Source organism: Ochotona curzoniae, unplaced genomic scaffold (assembly GCF_017591425.1).
Source record: "Ochotona curzoniae isolate NIBS_2020 unplaced genomic scaffold, NIBS_Ocur_1.0 contig_3432, whole genome shotgun sequence".
Classification (NCBI taxonomy): domain Eukaryota; kingdom Metazoa; phylum Chordata; class Mammalia; order Lagomorpha; family Ochotonidae; genus Ochotona; species Ochotona curzoniae.
In genome coordinates this window covers 2,886,416-2,908,501 of record NW_024465859.1, presented here as the reverse complement: position 1 = coordinate 2,908,501, position 22,086 = coordinate 2,886,416, and the positions used below count along the sequence as shown (strand labels likewise).

Below are 22,086 nucleotides of genomic sequence, written 5' to 3'. Positions count from 1 at the left end.
CAGGATATATTAATAAAAATATGCTTGAAGAACTGTTAGATAGCAGAATAAATATATGTGAAGTTTACCACATGACTTAGTCTGCTTTGTACTATAGTGCAACATAGTGATTTATAATCATTAGATACATATTGACCCACAGTTCCGGATGCTGGAAGTCTAATATCAAAATGACACAGTCTCTGGTGAGGGCTTTTTGTGGCTTAATTACCATGTGTAATGCAAAGGGCAACAGAGGAAAAATTCTTCCAACTCCCTTCCCTCACTGAAAGTTCTTCTACCAACTCATTTCTTGATACTATTTAGTAGATTTTGAATTTCTGTGTGTTTGGAGGTGACACTCAAATCACTGCACCATGATAAGCACATCTTACATGCTCTACTACTATTTATTTACATTTTTAAATTATTTCTTCTCTGAATTTAAGCCTGCATTATTCAAGTTGTTGTTAGTTAAATCAGAATGTCTTTATTCTCTAAAGAGATCCCAATCTGTATCAAACTTTTAAAGAAACTGATACTCACAGAATAAACAGGCTTAACATCCGTGGCCTAAACAAGCATAACACAATTTGAAAAACAATCATTAACACAAAATAGAATATGGAGTGTTAGATAATAACAAACTCTACCACTGGACTTGCCTTCCATTCAAATGTATTCTCATCATATCCGTTGAATACTCACCAGTCATTTTGCCAAGAGAGGAGAATGAATACTGGAATATTTACTGAGCTCTGCTATAAGTAACAGTGACTTGAACAAGTACAATGTTACTTTAACTCACCCAGCAAGAAGACCAAGCCTGGTTGATTTGAGTACAGTGATACTTACAAAGTCCTTTCCAATCAGCCATCATTAGCATGTGGACCTTCAGCATCAGGCTTGCCTCTTCTCACCATCGATGAACTATGTGAAATGCACCTGTTTAACTCCCTGGTAACTTTTGAGACTTCAAATTACATTTAGATTTCCTTAACAACACTAAATAATCAGAGATCTTGTATTTTGGCATTTGGCCTTTCTTGCCAGTAGGGGCAGCCTTTCACTCACAGAACAATAGTCTACCAGCAGCCATATGCATTTTTCTGTCCATCTGAATACACTGAGATGTTCCCATCATAGAGCAAGGATCAGATATCAAGCTGTTTGTTATTCACTTGTTTTTCCAGGTGGGATTGCTCATTAGATTCTTTTCTCCCTTGACTGTGATGTTTATAATGTTGAAATTCGACAGATTGCGATGGTTGAGCTCATGTCAGGTCATAGTCCCTTTCTTTAACACCAAGAAAAAAGCCCCTCTTCAGAAACTGTATCTGCAATGGAAGGAATGGTATATGTTTCCGTTCCTTTAATTGAGCCACAGGTGATTGAAAACCTTGTCAGACAACTGGAAACCACAAGAAACTGATTGGGACCTTGTCAGACAATAAGCTGTGCTTACCACTAGGAGATGCATAATAGCAGTTCTCTCAGAATTAGGCAATCAGTTTCACAGGATACAAGCTTTTTTTTTTTCCTGGAATTCTTAGGTAAGAAACAGACAATATCCATATCACCTTCACAGAAAATCAACAATTTGGGTATTTCTGGCTTCTGTGACATCAATTATAAGTTGATTCTCTGGTCTTATTACTAGAAAATGGCTGCTGATTTTCATGACTACCTGCCTTTCATGAAATCACAGAATAATTTAAAAAGTATCACTGTCCAGTGTAATGTAATGTATTTATTTCTGGAGAACAGCATCTTTTAGCAGTAAAATTGAGATTTTCTTCATAAGAAACTGAAATTTTCTTGCATTGATAAATATTTAGCAGTATCTGACTTGTTAACTGGGAATTGGAACCAAAACTGATTTCAACAAATTATATTGGTATTCGCTTATTGGTTCCCATAACATTTTGAATTCCATCATTTTCTTTCAAATACAATGAAGGGACTTTAAATTCTGCACAAACTTTAAAATTGACTTAAAAGTTTCATCTTTTGGGTCTGGCGTGATAACCTAGTGGCTAAAATCTCACTTTGTATCAATTGGGATCCCGTATCGGTGCTGGTTCTTATCCTGATTGCTCTACTTCCCATCCAGCTCCCTGTTTGTGGCCTGGGATAGCAGTAGAGGATAAATTAAACCCATGGGATCCTTTACCTGTTTGCGAGACCCAGGAGATGTTCGTGGCTTCTGGCTTTAGATTGATGCAGTTCGGGTCATATTGACCACTTGGGATGTGAACCAGCACAGACATTTCTCTCTGTATCTTCTTTCCGTAAATCTTCCTTTCCAATAAAAATAAAACAAATCTTAGGGAATAAAAAAAAGGTTCACATTTCTTCCATTGCGTTCTGATTAATTCCCCAAACCTTGAACTCCTCCGTTGTTCACAAGTACAACGTGTGATGCTACAACCAAATCCTTAAACTGCAAACCAATAAAATCCATAGCAGACAAATGGTTAAAAAAGTTCCTAGAAAATTCATCTGTGGGTGATTAGCTAAAGCAGTCTGCAAAAGTAAGGTATTCATTGCCTGCCACATAATGTTTCTCCAACCCAAGCCCCTGTAAAAATAAAATATTTTCAATGGAAGCCAACTCATTACCCCATAAAATTACTATAGCACATGTGCTTGAAAATGTAAGACAGATATTCTGAGCTTGGCGTGCCCCCAGTGAACCACAGGAATGTACTCCAAGAAATGATTTCATTTTGTTGGTTTTATATTTAAAGTTACAGTTTTGGCAAACAAGCTCAGAGACAATTTTTTTTTTTTTTTTACAGAGTAGAACTCAGACTTTTTGGTTGCCTGCCTATATTTGTTGGACAGCATTACCAGTCCTTGCATACCTGACAAATTGATCCGGGAGTCTGTGCCTAGGCTTTCTAGCTCTAGAACCAACTCTTGATGTCTTCTGTCCTTCACACTCAGTATAGCATATTACTTTATCACACATAGGTGGGACTGTAAATGTCTAGATTTGAATGGCTGCTCTGGCACTTGCCAGAAGTATGACTTTGGATACACAACTTAAACTCTTTTGGACACTGCATATTCATTTATAAAATGTATCACCATAATATCTATGTTATAAATTGCAAAGGCTTGAAATAGTATATTTGAGTTCTCAGAATAGTACCTAGCATAGTGAATTATGTAAGTGGTAGCTATTATTATTATTATCTATTATTATTTTATAAGCTTTATAATACCACATGATCTAACTTATCCAGAATAATTACTCCCTAGAGTAAGACTGCTAGGATCAGAATAAAATATTCTGGAGAGATTTGTGTGAAAACTGACAGATTTATCCCTAATATTTTTCCAATATGAGGACTCAGGAAGTTAAGTGATCATAGAAAGTTATCTGAGATTCAATCAGTTATTTTCTCTGTAGGCTCAAAAATTTCATGGAATAGGAGAAATTGAAGGCTTACTCCGTGGAGTCCCTTCATTTTGCAAAGGGAAACCATATACATGAGAAGCAACTGGTGGAGAGCTGAGTTTCCTGAGCCTTAATGAGGTAATCATTTTCCAACACAAGATAATTCCATTTATTCCCTCTCAGGTGAAGACTAAAAGAGGAAGACCGAGTCATATGTAGGCTGTGAATCCCAGAGAAAACTGCTTACAGAGAGACCTATTCAACATTGGAATATTTACTTAATACTCCTGGAAGTTTTGGAATTTTTGGTACTTGGATCCCTATAGCTATTATCGCTGTTTATTCAGCAGATTAGTTTCATTTTTAGTTAAACATGGAGTTTCTTCATAAACAATGCCTGTGCAGTTTGAAATTGTCAAAAAACACAAAGGATGTGCTAGATTTTTGCATTTGGTGCCAATCCTACAGTCCATTTTGCTGCTGTTTCTGATTTCCTTCCAGAGTACGGTTGCTGCTGTCAGAATGATATTCAGCACACTGATACTCACTTGTATAGCGTCATAATTACGTAGAGAGCCTTGTCCATCTTGCTTAACCTTCCTGGCAATCCTACCACTGATCCACAAGCCAACACTTGACCATCATCCCTACCTGTCCTGTGAGGAAATCTAATCTTCACAGGGCTTTGGTGGCTCTTTTGCAAGATCAGACACTGAATGAAGGAGTACTGATTTTAAAACAAAGTTATTGCCATTGAAACAGCATGATGTTGGCAGAGAAATAGATGCTAGACCAATGGAACAGAATAGTGATCTCAGGAGTAAATTCATACATGTACAATCTTTAAAACAAATTTATTGCCACTGAAGCAGTGTGGTGTTGGCAGAGAAACAGTGCTAAACCAAAGGAACAGATTAGTAATCTCAGGAGTAAATTCATATATGTACAATCTTATCTTTGACAAAGAAACTAAAGTACTCCCTGAAGAGAGAACATGTCTTTAATAAACAGTGTTAGGAAATGTGGACTTCCAAGGCAAAATTTTGAAGCAAGATCTCTACCATCCAACTGCTATAAAAGGCAACTCAAAATGTATCACAATATATAAATCTTGCAGGTTAAACGTGGAAAAACAAAGGGAAATATGTCAAGGAATTGGCATAGTCATTTTTTCATAAGATTGCAATGGTGCAGGTAATAAAACAAACGTTGAACAAACAGGGCTAAATTGATTTAGGAAGCTTTTGCATAGTGAAGGAAACGGTGTAAACCAAAAATTTACGAACAACGCATTCAGTAAAGGATCAATGTCTAGAATACGGAAGGAGCTTAAGAGCATCATTGACAACAGAACAACCCAGTTAAGGAAGGGGAAATTTATACCAACACACATTTTCAAATCAAGAGCTACAATGGCCTGAGTAGCACTAACCACTAGGCCAGGACACAAAGAAATCCAGTGAGGCTGTGGAAGTAAACAAAGGAGAATGGCATGAGAACAGGATGAAAGAAAGTGTCAGAGTAAAGATATTTAATGAAGATTCCTGCACAATGACAATATTTTGCCATCAGAAAGTATAGCAGCTTGGTTTTAGATTGATATTGTAGTGCAATGGGTTAATCTACTACCTGCAAAGCCAGAATTCCATGAGAGCGCTGCTTTAAGCCCTGGCTGTTGCATTTCCAGTCCAACTCCCTACTGAATGTCTTGGGAAACAATAGAGGATGGACAGTTGCTTGGGCCATTTGCCCTTGAGGGTGAACTAAATGGAGCTTCTGGCTCCTGAATTTGGTCTGGCCTAAACCTATTTGTAGAACCATCTAGGTTAGCGGAACATCAGACAGAAGATTTCTCTCCAGAAAATTTCAAGTGATTTCTGCCATCTCTCTCTCTCTCTCTCTCTCTCTCTCTCTCTCTCTCACACACACACACGCACACACAAATAAACTCAGAAAGATTGATAGGCAGTTGGATATTGCAGGTAAGAGAAAGTTCTGCAATTCTGTTGGACAGTAGAGTGAACATACATTAGATTTGCTTTGTTTTTCTCTATTTAAAACACTGGAAAATGAAATTTTAGGATGCTTTCCCTGTGAACAAATGCTAAATTCTTGAAATGATAAATATATTAACCCTAACCGGGCATTAAACAAGGTATACATGTAATAAAATCTTACATAATATCTCACAGATAGGTATAAGTTTTATAAAAATTGAAAACATTTCCTTTTCATAGCATTATTCAAATGAGGGCTTCCAGAAGAAGTTAGTTCCTGGCACTTAAAATCTGATCGCAGTGTCCTTCCTATGTGTTTCCAGACCAACAGGATTTGTATGAGCCAGTCTATGCGGTTCAAGCTTTTCTAGTAGATACAGAAGGTCTAGGAGATTAACTAGAAAAATATTGCTGATATCCAATACCCTCTCTATTTCCAAGCTCTTATCAAAGGAATAAATAAATCTTTAGAACTCCTCACCTGTAGTCAGTGTAGTCTACTTACTGCATCTAAGGTTTCCATCCAGGCAACTGGGATTATTTACTTATGGTAATCACCTGGCTTGCATCCTTCTTTGCTCCACACGCCACATGTCCAAAAACAAAATGCTAATTGAGTTTAAAAAGGAGTGTCCCTTAACATTTTCAGTAGTAAGATTAAAAACACAAGAAAGTAGCTTATTTTCTAGCCAAATAAAATCTCATTTGTGTGGCTATTATTTTTCCTCAACTCTTCTGTTTAGTTAAGGTTTTATTTAGAAAGCCAATGATTAAAATCATGTCTTTTTACAAAACCTAGTATTTTCTAGTTTCTCGTCATTTTTTCTCATTAATATCTCTAAAGTCTGCTGCATCTTAGAATTCAGAATATATTACCACATTAGCTTGCTCTTTTTTGGACATTTTAACAGCTACACTTGATTTACTGTTAAGCCTTTGACAGAAAATATTCTTTCAGCTTCTGGATTATCTTGGGTAAATCAGTCTGACTCCCACAATTAATTTTTGAAGCTTTCTACCTGTCAAAGGGAAGTGCAAATGACTTAATGTCTGGAAGAATGTCAGTGTCCAGTCTATCATTATCTCCTTGGAAGTCATTTCAGTGCTTCTCCTCACCTTCAAATTAAGTTAAATTGAAAGGTTTTGCATCTGTTTCTGACTTATCTATTTTCAGAGAGAAAAACATCAGCAAATTGCTAAGTGTCAGTTGAGTTCAGAGTGGATATATTTCAAATTATATAATTATATGTTCACTTTTATTTTGAATTTTGTTTTCTCTCTCACAGACTAATCTATTTTTAAAGTATTTTTAAAAATACTTTAAAAACACAGGTTTGGATTTCTGCTATTTGGGGGTTGACTTTTAATGAGAAAAATGAAAAGATTCTTTCACCGTTTTAAGCAAATTGCAATAGAAAAGCTGCCTCAGGATTTCTTGTTTTATCATATAATTTCTATTATATAAAGATGAATGAATTCAGCACAGAATACCTGTATTTCCATGTCCTGAGCAAATTTTGCTTTTTCAAATATTTATTTTTCTTGGAAAGGCAGATCAACAGAGAGAAGACGAGACAAAAAGAAAAATCTGCCGTCTGCGGGTTTACTCTTTAAATGATGGTAATGGTCAGAACTGAGCTGATTGGAAGCCAGGAGTCAGGAGCTTCTTCCAGGTCTTGCTTGGACCCATGGACTTTAGCCATATTCGATTGCTTTCCAAGGTGATACGCAGGGAGCTGAATGGGCAGTGGAACCACTGGAATATGAATTGGTGTCCATATGGGAGGCAGAGCTTACAGGAAGAAGATTAGCTCATTGAGCCATCATAGCTACCCCTAACAACTTCTGATTTTGTTTTAATGTTTACCTCTTTATTTGGGACACACAGAGGCAGTGGGATGGAGAGCCCCTTACCATTGGCTCACTTCCCAAATGCTCACAATTTTCAGGGCTATGCTGGAACACAAGTCAGAAGCCAAGAACTAGATATAAGTCTCCTATGTGAATTGAAGGAACTTCATCACTTGAGTCACAGCCGTTGCCTTGTGGAAGAACCTATTGGCAGGAAACTGAAGTCAGGATTTTGACTGAATTTTGAATTGAGTCACTTTAATAAAGGATGCAGGTGTCTCGACTACTGTGCCAAATGCCCACCTCCATCATGCATTTGAGTCCCGTGTCAAATTATATTATGGAATTCTTGAACATTAAGCTAACAGTGTGCATGTGTGTTTGTGTGGAGAGGGGTTGCTTGTTTTCAATGATGAAAATATAGTAGACTGTTGGGCCCGGCGAGATTGCGTAGTGTTTAAGGTCCTCACCTTGCACGCCCGGGATCCCATATGGGCGCCGGTTCTAATCCCAGAAGCTCTGCTTCCCATTCAGCTCCCTGCCTGTGGCCTGGGAAACCAGTAGAGGACGGCCCAAGGCCTTGGGACTCTATACCCACGTGATAAACTTGAAAGAGCTCCTGGCTCCTGGCTTCAGATTGGCTCAGCTCCAGCAGTTGTGGCCACTTAGGGAGTGAAACATTGAATGGAAGATCTTCCTCTCTATCTCTCTTCTCTGTGTATCTGCCTTTCCAATAATAAATAAATAAATCTTTAAAAAAATATATAGTAGACTGTTGTTGGCTCAGGGTTTTACTGTTGGAACCCTTGGATTCCTCAGAAGCAAAAGTTGTTTTTACTCCAGGTTGTGGCTTATTGGTTTGAAAACCCATGCACTGGCCAGAGGTTTCATTTTTAAAATATAATCACTCTAAGCTATTTTATACTTTTTTAAAAAAGTGGTTATTTGTGTGTTACTTTCAAAATCTTAGCAAAATTATTATGAAATGAACCTTCCCACAGAGGATTGCTTTGTTGCTATCATATTTATGTCAATTATATCAATAAATCTATATTCCCTAAAATCTCGCACTATCTCCTATTGATTAGTTTCTTGTCTAATAAGTTGCTTCATATATATATATATATATACATACAGTATATATATACAGTATATACATACAGTATATATATATATATACATACAGTATGTATATATATATATATACATACATATATATATACATATATATACATACATATATGTATATATATATATACAGAGCCAGAGGACACAAGAGAACTAACCATATATAAAAAGTTAATTAAGCCAAGGTTAGACATGCTCTCAACCGCAGAATCATGGACACAAAGGGTTCCTTATCCTGATTTTTCATCTTACAGATGAATATCTTGTAGGTTCAGAGTCAACCACTGGGCATGTGCTGCCTTCCAGTTTGTTTTCCAATTTTCCCTAAAATGTTCTCTCTCATTCTCGTGGTCTCCTGTGAAGAAGTCTGGACACTGCAGTGATTTTTGGGGAAGGCAGGATGGCTAGAGGAAGAACAAAATAAAGAGTAACTTCACAATACTCAGGAATAGTAATGCCATAAAACTGAATTTTGCATCCATGTGTCTAGTGAGGAAAATCAAGATTTAACCTTTATATAAGAGATAGAAAGTATCACTGCTTAAAGAGGTTAGTCAGTTTACAAATGAATAAAACAGGCACAGTAGGCCCTATGGAGAACAGTCACACCATTTAAAAGCCACGGCCTGTCACAGCTCCAGACAAACACTGCTGTGTGAAAAAGCTGGCTTAAGCTTCCAACTCTTCTGAATTTTTCATTAAAGCAAAGCATCCAGAACTGAATGTAACATTTTTCTAATTTCTAAGTGGCAGAAAGTATTTCAATTAAATATATATATATATATATATATTTATATATATATGGCATGTGGACAAAACACCACCTTGCTTAAGGAAGAATCTGGAAAGTAGTTTAAAATTCCAGATTTAAGAGTGTATTTAAAACTTCACGAGTAAGGTGGGATAGTTGAAACAATAATGTGGGAGGGGGGTTTCTATCCCTTCACTTCCCTGCACATTTAATACATGGCTGTTTCAAATGACCATCCCATCTTACTAAATAATCTCAGCAAACCTGGCTACATATTACACTTCACTTGGTATATTTAAATACAGAGTAAGCATGATCGTAGAGTGTATAGGAGTTGCAAAGGGCAGGATTCAATCAGGAATATGAACGTCAGTTGCTAAGAAAGCAAACAAATCCTGTTGTAGGTGCACGGTGTGTCTTCAGTTATTATCTACAAATAAACCCTGATAATGAGGTTTGAGTTCTTCTCAGTTGCATGTTGATGATAAATTCTCTGTGGAACTGACTGCAACCCATTAAGCAAGCTTGCTCCTGCCACCGTGGCTGTTAATTTGACACGACACTGTCACATTAAGCAGAACAAACATGTTTTTGCCCAGTCGGCCATCCAGAACCGACATGGCTGTTACTCTAACAACTGGATATTGATTGGAACCACTCACCCCTCCCGACCTTCCACTGGGAGGTGGCAACCGAGCTCTAGTTGAGTGAGGATTTGTCCCTTTGGCACATATGGATTGCATGTTAAGGATAGCCACAAATTTTAGACCATTTAGCCCCTTGTCATGTTCTTCTTTCAGACATTGTCTGTTTTTCATTTTTATCAGTGGAATAAAAGGCTGTGAATAGATCACAGTTTGTTAATTTTATGGATCTACACATCCATCTAGCAGTATTGTTGCTTTTAACATTTACAACTGTATAAATACAAAACATAAGACACACAAAAGGATTTTATAAGAAATCAAAACGGAGACCAAAAAATGTCAATTTCTTGAAATAAAAGATGGAGCAGAATCTGGTTTCTCCTCTTTGATTTGTCATTGAAACAAATACACCCAGTTTTCATATAGTTAACTCACTAATCAGATACAATCTTAAAAGTCTCTGAATCAAACTCATTAAAAATAGGGCCAATTTAACCCATTGTTAATCTTTAGTTATTTTTCAGCTAGTTATTAAATGGGTATGTAATACAGAGCAGGATTTGTTTTTCTCATTCATTAATGGATTTAGCAGTGCTGGGTCTCATTTGCCAGTGTCTATGGGACTAAAGCCTAAGATGATGCTGTGCCCTGCTTTATGCCTTAAATTCTGTGTCAACCACAAGCTCCCGACTGCAAAGATCTTAAGGGACAACCGGTCTGATTGTTCATCAGAGACCTGTGTCTGCTCTGGAACTTTCCAACCAGTGGGCCTTTCTTATTTGCTTGGACATCTCAGTGATAGTAAACTATAACACCGTGGAAAATTAGATTTGAAAAATTATTGAATATTTGGCAACAGTCACCTGACATAAAACTTCCACTCATTGGTCTTCAATCCTATCAAGGAATATAGGTCAGATTACTTTTCTATGTAGAAGTAACTCAAATATTTGAAAATATTAATAGTCTTTTCCTTTTGTTTTCTCTGAGCAGAGTCTTTCAGGTCTTGCAAATGTTTCATTTGTAGCAGCAGTCTGCAAACTATAAAGGTCCATATCCAACCTTTTACCTGTTCTTACAAAAGCGTTATATTAAAATACATGCATTCATTTTTGAATTGTCTATTGATGTTCTCATTGTACGATGGCTGCGCTAGAGAACCTGTGACCCACAAAAGAAGAGTTATTCAATTATCTAGTGCATTCATTTCTAATAAAAATTGCAGATATTTCTTGCATGCCACAAAAGCATCATCTTTGGTTTTGATAGCTTGTGTTTTTTCATTACACTTTAAGGCCCTAATCCCCCAAACTTGGAAAACCTATTAATACAGACAGAAAATCATTGACCTACAAAACTTCTACATAATAAAGTGTAAGGAAATCCCTAGAAAAACCACGTTTTAGACCAATTTATAGCAGAAAACATACATTTTGCTGGGTTTTTTTTTGTGTCTATTCCTGTTTTAACGATTCATTCCTGCTTTAAAATGTATGTTTTACGTCTTATTATTGTACAACCTTGCTCTAGATACCTGAGAAGTGTTAAATAGTACAGAAATCTTGCCCAAAAGAATTTGCCTCTGGTTGCACAAAGAAAAACATTTGTGAAAAAAGTATTTATTTTTGAATCTGTTTTTAGGGATCGCCAGCTTCCCTGGGACAGTTTGCTTTGTCTTCTTTGTTCTAGTATGTCTCCCCAGTGCGTAGAACAATCCTGGTTCATAACAGATGCTCAGTAGATATTGGTTGGATGAGAGAAATAATTCCCAGAAAGACAAACGCAACCAAATACAAAATTATGTGACAACTGCTATATGAAAAATTGAATTTCTGAATGTAGTAAAATTACATGGCACAGGAAAAGCTAGAAGGATTTTGTTTTATAATCTAACTTCCTCTTTAAAACTACCAATAACTTTTACAATTTTTATGTCAGTGTTTCTTACCTATATGGGGCTCCTGCAGAGAGCTGATACCAGGACTCACTTGCTGAGTAAAATCCTGTCTGCCATTCGCATAAATATGATTTATCAAAAAGCCCATGTGATTCTTATAAACCCTAATTTCAAAGCCACCATTCTCCACAGGTGACACAACTGCTGTGTGAATAAGTCTTGTGATGAAAAACTCATATGATACCAAGGTGTTAGCTTTAGCTGATAGAAATCGTTTTTACCAAGAAACATTTTGCTTTTTAAATTTCTTATCATTGGTTAGGTTGTGTCCAATAAATTCATATGGGAGGATTCTTATTTTTTCCCTTCACATGATAGTTTTTCGATGTTTGATTAATCTCATAATTTCTTCTTCAACTGAAAAACTGTCTGCTGTTATTTTTGTCATTGCAACTGTTCATTGACAGAACTACATAAGGTACATCAGAGACTCCAAGTTTCCCCATTTTTGGCACCAAGATGTCTGAAACCAGAGTATGTACATACTACCCACTTTGAAACACAAGGTTCAGTCTAAGCAGACTCATTGGAAGGAGGCAAGGAGAAACTTGATCACAGAGCATGGAAATTTAATCTCTAAATCATTCCTAATATTTCTGGTAAATTTCACATTCCTTAGCATTTATCTTAAAATGCATATCAGGAAATAAATCATAGATTCATATTTATCCACTAGCAAATTATGTAAATTTAAATTATAATTATCACTTTTAAAATCTTCTTTTGCATAATGGAATTATTTACTTATTTAACCATCTTCCATGATACAGTTTTGCAGGTATGGAGATTCCTCCCTTCCCATCCCCTTCCTCCTACTCAATTTTTCCCTCTTGTTATATTTCCCCGAATGATCACGGTAAGTGTAGTCCCATAGTAGCAGTTACAAGTTTAACTTTCTGCTATTTGAATGTATCATGACACAGAATATATAGGCAAAGTCAGATAATCTACATCTCTCTAATAAAAACTCCCAAAGAAACACTTTCATGTATCTTTACAACACAATACTGAATGTTGTTTAACGTCTAAAACTTCTGACTAATAAAGTAGAAATAATAGTGCCAACCCCAAACTCCTGATGCGGAAAAATTGTAATGCATGTAAAACATTTAACATAGTATTTGGTGCACAATGAGTCTTTCATACATGATAGATATTATTACTATCCTCTGGGTAGAATGAGACAGTTACTTCTGACAACCTTGAAAGTATTGTAACTTTGAAATTTTGCATTCCTGTTTCCCATTGCATCTGGTGAATTTCATAAAGCAAAGACCACATTGGATCATTTTCTAGCACCACCTACAAAAAGGCCAGTGGGGGAAATTTAATCATATAATTCAATATTCTAAATAAGCTTTCAACCTTCCCAGGATTACATATTTCCAATCCCTCTCTTCAATGCTTGGAATGGAAACCAACTAAGATATGCAACTCTGTGGGAAACAAGCTTAAAATGTCACCATCAGAGCAGTCCTTTTCTTGGTAACTGTCTTCAGTGCAGCTTCCTAACTCCAACCCTTGTTGTTCTGCTGCGTTCCTCTTGCTACTTTGTATGTGGTCTTCTGGCTTGGTTACAAGGTTTGAGTCAAGTTCTCATGTTTTGAACATATATGCTTCACTTGGACTCCTAGCAGGAACCCTATGAATGCCTAGGTTTCTGGACTTAGTTGCAGCAACTAGAACCTAGAGCAACACACCATGTAGAACATTTGGTTGTCACTCCAGACACCCAGAGAAGAACATAACTCAGGAATTAGAAAGATACCATGATACAAGGCAGGCTACACATTGCACTACTCTGGCCTCACCTTGTCATTTCTGTTTCAATTGTTTTACTATACATAGAAAGAGTGAGAATAATGCATTAATAATTCACTGGATTATCAGTGATGATATGCCAATGAGGCTAGTTCACTAAGATATAGATAAATCTCTGAAAATTTCTTGTGCATCAGTTCAAGAAGTCAAAAAGCATACTGAAGGTAACAGGTCTTAAAATGAACTCCAGGTGCCGAGTTTGACCTTCATTTCTTGGTGGCCCTGACCTAACACCCAATCAATCTTTGAGTGGGAGTGTGATGCTTTACACAGAGAGGCTGCTGCAGTTCAGCTGAGAGGGCAGCTTGATGGAAAGTGACTCTGGCATTGCTGAGTTCAAATGGAATTAAGGATTCATGAGTGTGCTGCCCAGGCAGATGAGCCTAGAGCCCCAGCTGAATCCTGAATGAGTCACAAGGGAGACATCACTAGGTTTTAATCCCAAATAAGCAAGGAATTGCTTTTTGATGATGCTGCACTAAAAATATCATCACCTCAGAAAACCAGGCTCTCCTTTTCCAATGTCAGAAATAACCACAAAAAACCATAAGACCAAATGTGTATGTTATCTGCAGGCATATGCTTTGCATAAACAAAAATGCCACTCTGAAGTCCTTCTTGAAATAATTTTAAGGGAATACATTTTTCTTGTGTTACCCTATTAACTATCTTCATGAGTCCAAAAGTCATGAATAAAATTCAAACAGGCTCAGCTTTGCTGTGCCACTTGCCAGGGATTATAATTAAAATAAATTACTCTAGTGTTGGTCAAAACTCTGACATTAGGACTGCTGATGTCTAAATATCTCAGGTCATAAAAATGACAGTGTGTTTCAGATTTGCTTGCCATGCTTATCTCTTTAGTCATTTAATTGCTTTCAAATTTTATTCTTTCTACTCTTGGCACAAAACAGAGAAATAGGAAATGTTTTTGATGGAATTTTCTAAAATCATTGAAAATAGTATTTCCAAAACCCCGGGGTTTTAAATCTTTCTTTCTGCTGTGCTCGCTGTGAGCAGTTGCACTGGAATTCTTCACAGGAGGACTGAGTGAGCTGGTGCTGAGCTTGCTTCGTACCTAGGGAGATGCGTGCTGGATACTGTGACTTGTCCAATTCTACAAGGGTGGGTAGGCCCTATTTCAGAAAAAGCTATGCTTAAATAGTTTGCCAAAATAGAGCAGGCTGAAAATATGCTCAAAAGCTGAAATTGTTCTGTGTTTGTGGTACACCTGAGGTGGAGGGGCAGGCCTTTTAAACACTGAAGCTATTTGTGTATATGCTGTGTGCTCACTATTGCCTATTTCAAAAACTCATTTAAGGAAAATAAATTATGTATGTCGAGGCCTGGATCTTCATGGCTGTTCTCAACTCTAATGTTCTGCAAGCTGATTAAATCAAAGCAGATCTGAACTCAGATGGACGTGACCAGAATTCCATTACTGCAGATTCTGAGCATCATCTGAAATGAGTCCATCGCCTCATCCTGAGCTCCTCACATTTCTGGCTTCTCTCTGCAGCAATGTGCTAACTAAAGAACAGGTCCCTGCTGCTGTTGACTTGATGTGCCCATCTACACACATCTGCTGAATAATCCCAGTTGCCTGACAACTGCAAAAAAAGGATCTGTTCGATTAGTCATAGCAATGTCCCAAGACATTCATCGTTTATTAAAAAAAGAATTTTTGGCATCCCAGAATTTTCAGGGAGTTTTCATTATTTCGCCCTATATTTATGTCAAATTCACCAAAGGTTATTGAAATAAATTTATCTTTTCTTTTGACCTTGGATTTTGTTTATATCACGTAAACTTCAATACTCCCTTTGAATGATTTAAAATTAAAATGGTTGCTTCATCATGATCTGATATTTTGTTTTGCAAATAAGATATTCTGTAGTTGAATTCACTATACACACATTCACACACATTATATACAAATATATATACATTTTGTACATTGAGTTCACCATATATATGTATATACACATGAGTCTGCTTCAAAAAGATTATTAAAAATGGAACTAAAAGGTAATGTGAATTCTGGAAGTATCATTCTGTGTGTGTGTGTGTGTGTGTGTGTGCTCTTTGAACAGAACCAAAACTTGCCTCAGATGTAACAGAACCTATTCTTAGTCTTACATTGATCTCCCACACTATACTGGTACATTGTAGTTGGATTTTGTCCCTCACTTATATCCATCCTTGAATGAGACATGAGCTGATGTAAACATCTTACTGATATTTCTCATAATCAAATGCTTAGAATCTGTAGATGTGAATAACAGACATCAATCTCTAACAAGATGAATGTGACTTTGGAGCTTCACTGAAAGTTCTTAGGTTTAACAGAAAAAGAAAAAAAAAAGAAAGGACTAAAGAATGTATGAACAACAGCAACAAAGAATAGTTGCACAAAGTAAAGAAAGGAAAATAAGTAAAAAAAAAAAAAGTTTTCTTCAGCAAAGTACTTTTATGTTCAAATCCTAGTATATGATCCATTATTTGGCTTAGTTCATTTTTCCATTTCTCTTTCTCCTTTTTCACCCTCCCATAACCTTCTGCTGTTTGCCTAACTGACTAACTGTACGGCAGAACATGTGTATTCCCGTACTTCTCTGACATAGTGCTCACTCTCTTCCTCTCCCTCCATTAATTCTCTACTGGTTAATAAATTTATTTTTTCAAGATTTGCCTTCCTAATGCTTATTTAAATATACCTGATCCAACTCAAAAGCACTGGTACCCAGGGGAGCAGGCATACTATTATGTTCTTCAGTCACGTTTTGTACAATATCTGACATCAGCAGTGAATGAAGGAGTGGATCAGTCAGTTAACCATCTGAAAATAAATCTAGAAATTTTCTCTGGTTTTTATAAGGTTTTCCTTTTTACTACACTTCTCATTTAAATTATTCCTGTCCTAATTTCCCAGAGGACATACAGCTCATCTATGGAGCTCATTCATGGTTCAAGAGGTCTTGTCAAACCCAAGAGTTCTCTCTCCCCCCTTTCTCTCCCCAATACCATTCATTTCTCTATGATATAACATTTGACTTTTAAATAAATAAATCTTGGGCCCAGCGCGGTGGCGCTGTGGCGCAAGTGGTTAAGGTCCTCGCCTTGCACGCCCAGGATCCCATATGGGCGCCGGTTCTATCCCAGCAGCCGCGCTTCCCTTCCAGCTCCCTGCCTGTGGCCCGGGAAAAAGCAGTCAAGGATGGCCCAAAGCTTTGGGACCCTGCACCCGCGTGGGAGACCCAGAAGAGGCTCCTGGCTTTGGATTGGCATAGCACTGGCCGTTGCGCTCACTTGGGGAGTGAATCATTGGACGGAAGATCTTCCTCTCTGTCTTTCCTCTCTGTATATCCGCCTTTTCAACAATAAATAAATAAATAAATAAATAAATAAATAAATAAATAAATAAATCTTTAATTAAAAAATAGAGAATGGGGGACCCAGCACAGGAGCCTAGTGGCTAAAGTCCTCATATTGCACTTGTGGAGATCCTTTATGGGAGCTCATTTGGCTCCTGGCGGCCCCGCTTCCCATCCAGCTCCCTGCCTGTGGCATGGGAAAGCAACCAAGGACAGCCCAAAGCCTTGGGACCCTACACCTGCATGGGAGACCTGAAAGAGGCTCCTGGCTCCTGAGTTCGGATTGGCTCAACTCTGGCCATTGTGACTGCTTGAGCAGTAATTCATCAGTCAGAAGATCTTCCTCTCTGTCTCTTCTTCTTTTTGTATATCTGACTTTAGGAAAGAGAGAGAGTGAGTGAGAGAGAGAGAATAAACAAATCACTAGGGACCTGATTGACGTGGTAAATACTTGATTTTGAGTAATGAGAAACAGTTGAATGGATTATAAGAGAGTAGGCTCTGAGTCAACATTTTGGAATGATCACTGAAGGTTTGGTGTTGAAAACAGTTTGGAAATAACAAAACAAATAGATAGCCACAAGGCTACAATGATGACACACTGATGTAATCTGAAACGGCAGATGACATGGACTTTAGCAGAAACAGACGATGGTGAAATCTGTTGAATTCCATTTATATCTTTGTTTTGAAGGTAGATCTAATGGATTTTCCTAAAGGTTATGAATGTGCTGTGTGAAACAAGGAGGAGTTAAAGACTATTGCTTATGGTCTCAGCAAGTAGAAGCATGGGGTGGGGTTGGTGCTTATAGTGTTATAGGGAAGCCTAGAGTTTAGCAATAAAACAGGTAACTTATAAACAACAGACTCAAATCAGCATTAGACAATAGTAAAACTACAAAGTCATACAGGGGGGATCAAGAGCAATTCTGACAGCCTCTTAACAGGAGGTCATAAGCACAGAGCAGGGGAGGACCCCAGCGTGGAGCAGGTGGACAGGAGAGGCTTGTATCCCAACCTTGGACACTCCCGGATCTTCACCAAGGACTATTAGTATGGACACCAAGGACTACATCCCAACTGCCAATGAGATCATGAGGAATTAGGGTGCCTTCGGACGCTGAGAACTCTGAGGTCATCCTCCCCTGTTTGGATCTACCACATGGGATGGAAGAAGCTCAAATCCTTCCTTGCAAGATCTGGATGCCTTTCCCCCTCGGATCTTAAAGGAGGAGGCCAAAGGGAAAGAGAAGGAGGTGGACGGTCTGTTGGCCTCCGAGCTCCTGGGTTCTCCGGTCTCCTCCAAGACGGAGGCTGTGTGGGATAAAGAGGATAAGGCATCCCTGGCAGCGGCGGGGGCACTGAGGGGCCTGCGCAGCCCCAGCCGTCCTGCCCTAGCCAAACTGGCAGCCCCCATGTGGGCCTCCTGAAGGGAGATAACTTCTTCCCGACTTCTCCCCGACTTCTCCGGGGCCCGAACTCACTCAATTCCCTCCATCCCGGTGCTGACAACAGGCCAGAGTGGACTCTACAGCCTCCAGCACATCTCCTACATACCTCAGATTCACAGGGGACCAGCTGTGCAGGCACCCCAGATGTATCTATATCCTCTGTCTAATTCAGTACCTGGACAGCAGGGCAAGTGCCAGGGAACCAAAGGCTCTCTGCCTCCACAGCGCTCGGATCAACACCAGCCAGCCTCAGCCTCTCCCATGATGCAGGCTGCTGCTGCAGGCCCAGCTCTGGTGGCTGACACACCATATTCTTCCTACATCCCCTACAACCCCCAGCAATTCCAAGGCCAGCCTGCTATGATGCAACCCATGGTCCACTACCCCTCACAGCCCGTGTTTGCCCCCATGCTTCAAAGCAATCCACGCATGCTGACGTCAGGTAGCCATCCCCAGGCCGTTGTGTCATCCTCTACCCCTTAATACCCTTCTGCAGAGCAGCCCACCCGCCAAGCACTTTATGCCACTGTTCACCAGTCCTACCCGCACCATGCCACACAGCTCCGTGCCCACCAACCACAGTAGGCAACCACGCCAACCGGGAGCCAGCCGCAGTCACAACATGCGGCCCCCAGTCCTGTTCAGCAGCATCAGGCGGGGCAGGCCCCACACCTGGGCCGTGGACAGCCTCAGCAGAACCTGTACCAACCAGGGGCCCTGACAGGCACGCCACCCTGGCCCGTCTGCCCAGTCCCCTCAGAGCAGCTTCCCCCAGCCAGCCGCTGTGTATGTCATCCATCCCCACCAGCAGCTGCCCCACGGCTTCACCAATATGGCCCATGCTATCCAGGCCCATGTCCAAACTGGAATCACAGCAGCCCAGCCCTCTCACCCTGGGGCTCCCCACCCGCCCCAGGTGATGCCCTGCACTCACCCCAGAGCCATGCTCACCCCACCCCCGGCAAGGCGCAGTGCCCCAGAGTGGGGTGCTTGCACTCTCAGCTTCCACACCCTCACCCTACCCCTACATGGGACACCCCAAGGTGAGCAGCCTGGCCAGGCGCCTGGATTTCCAGGAGGAGCCGATGACAGGATTCGTGAGTTCTCGTTAGCTGGGGGAATTTGGCATGGAAGAGCTGAGGGGCTGCAGGTGGGGTAGGGTGCACGGGTTCTGGGTGGGGAGTGAGGGGTCTTGGAGGCAGGGCTGTCCCACAGAGCGCCCGCCGACCTGCACCTGTCTGTGAAGTATGTAGGGTGGCAGAAGCCACACTTGCCGTCGCCAGGGGCTTGCTCCTGGCTCTGTCCTTTGCTTCCCTCCGTCCTTGCTCAGTTGTGATCCAGCAGCCCCCCTCCCCATTGCCTCCCCACCTCTCAGTGACCTCCGACTGTCTCTTGACTTAATGAGTTCAATCTCATCCCTCCCAGTAGCTCCCCCCCCCGCCCCCCGGGGAACTGAAGATTGTCCTGGCCACGATCTGAGACCTCCATGAGTGGAGGGAAGAGTGATCTATGTCTCTTTCCTCCCTCCCCCTCCCCGCAGCCCGGAGCAGTCCCAGCTCCCCCCCACCAGCCCCCTATCCCTTGGGGGAGCTGGGGAATTTCTGCCAAGCACCTTGATTGGGAGGGTCCTGAACAGGGCTGGGGGGACCGTTCCTGCTCTGCTCTGCCCTGCCCATCCCCACCCCACCGTGTCCTCCCATCCTCTCATCTAGTGCCCCGCTGGAGACGGAAGAGCTTTTATTTTCTATTATTTATAACCTCAGACTTGGGTCCCCAGTTCTTTTTTCCTCATTAACTTGAGTGATCTGCATGAGAGACATACAGACAGATGCCCCACAAGGGTGGTTGGACAAGGACTTTTACTTTTTATTACATAAAAATTTAAGACTCAATAAAACCCCAGTTTATATATGTATTTATAAAACCAGTTTATATATATATATTGTGTGTGTGTACATATACATTTGTAAACCCTCACGGAATCCGCTAAAGTTGACGCTAATGTCATTCTGACTTTCACAGGAGAACCTGATACTTTGAGGGGTAAAGTGGCTTTCCTAAGGTTATATAGCAAGTGGCTAGCAGATAACATCATCATAAAAGTCAAAAACCTGTTTCTAGGGCTCTCACATAAGAAACAAATCATTCAGTTCTCCATACATATACTGTCAATTCTTTCTTATATATATTTAATTTCTATAATTTATTTAAAATTCCAATGAGATTTGGTTTTCTGGAGTAAATGAAGATTTCTGCAGGTGTTTGAAATGTAGCCTAGCAGCTAAAGAATTCACCTTAAATGTGCTGGGATCCCATATGGGCACCAGTTCTAATCCTGGCAGGCCCCGCTTCCCATCCAGCTCCCTGCCTGTGGCCTGGGAAAGCAGTCAAGGACGGCCCAAAACGTTGGGATCCTGCACTGTTTAGGAGACATGGAAGAAGTTCCTGGCTCCTGGCTTTATATCAGCTTAGCTCTGGCTATTGAGGCCGCTTGGTGGTGAATCAGGGGACAGAGCATCTTTCTCTCTGTCTCTCTTCCTCTTAGTATATCTGACTTTCCAATAAAAATAAAAATAAATCTTTTACAAAAAAAGAATTTGATTTATTACTGCAATCAATGTCTCATAGACTCACCAAGGAATGGACAAGAGCCCTTGATATCATCCTTCTGTTTCCTCAGGATTTTATGTTTGATGTAAGTAAGTCTTATTTATTACTTCTGGAATCACATCACTACATTAATACAAGCTTCTGAACTCACTTTTTTTGGAGTCATATTCCAAAAGTTAGATAAGAAACTTCCAATGACTGGGTATTAGGTATAATTCTGCTACCATTAATTATCATATTGTGTAGAAGTACTATAATTCTTTTTGTTTAAGTGGTCAGTGGTTGAGATGAACATTTTAAAAAAAAATTGGGAGCCTTGTGCAGCAGCCTAGCAGCTAAAGTCCTCACTTTGTACTCCCAGGATCCCATATGGGCACCAGTTCTTACCACAACGGCCCCACTTCCCGTCCAGCTACCTGCGGGTGGCCTGGGAAAGCAGTTGATGATGGTGCAAAGCCTTGGGACCTTGCATGCACATGGAAGACCTGGAAGAAGCTCCTTGTTCCTGGCTTCAGGTGAGCTCAGCTCCATCCATTGTAAGCACTTGGGGAATTGATCATCAGATGGAAGATCCTTTTCTCTGTCTCTCCTCCTCTCTGTACATCGGACTTTCCAATAAAAATAAATTAATCTTAAAAAAAAAGTCATGGGCCTGGTATTGTGCTGTAGGAGGCAAAGTTAGTGCCCCTAATGCCAGCATCCCATATAGGAGCAAATTTGAGCAGTGGTTGCTCCATTTCTGATCTGACTCCCTTCCAATATGACTGGGAAAGCAGTGTATTATGAACCAAGTATTTGAGTCACTGCATCCATGTAGGAGACCTAGAGGAAGCTCCTGGCTCCTGGCTTGGGTCTGGCCTCAATCCAGCCATAGAGATCATTTGAGAAGTAATTCAGCAAAATGGAAACCTTCTTTCTTTTTTTCCTTCTTCCATTTCCTATCTGTAACTCTGCCTTTAAAATAAATATTTTTTTAAAGATTTATTCCTTTTTATTGCAAAGTCAGATATATGTAGAGAGAGTAAGAGACAGAGAGGAAAATCTTCCATCCGATGATTCACTTCCCAAGTGGCCATGCAGGTGCAGGGTCCCAAGGCTTTTGGGCTGTCCTTAA

The 22,086-nt window shown here is 39.8% G+C and overlaps 1 pseudogene; it reads left to right on the top strand.

The window, feature by feature from the left end:
* Positions 1 to 12,496: 12,496 nt before the first annotated feature.
* Positions 12,497 to 19,841, top strand: LOC121156484 (annotated as a pseudogene).
* Positions 19,842 to 22,086: the final 2,245 nt, after the last annotated feature.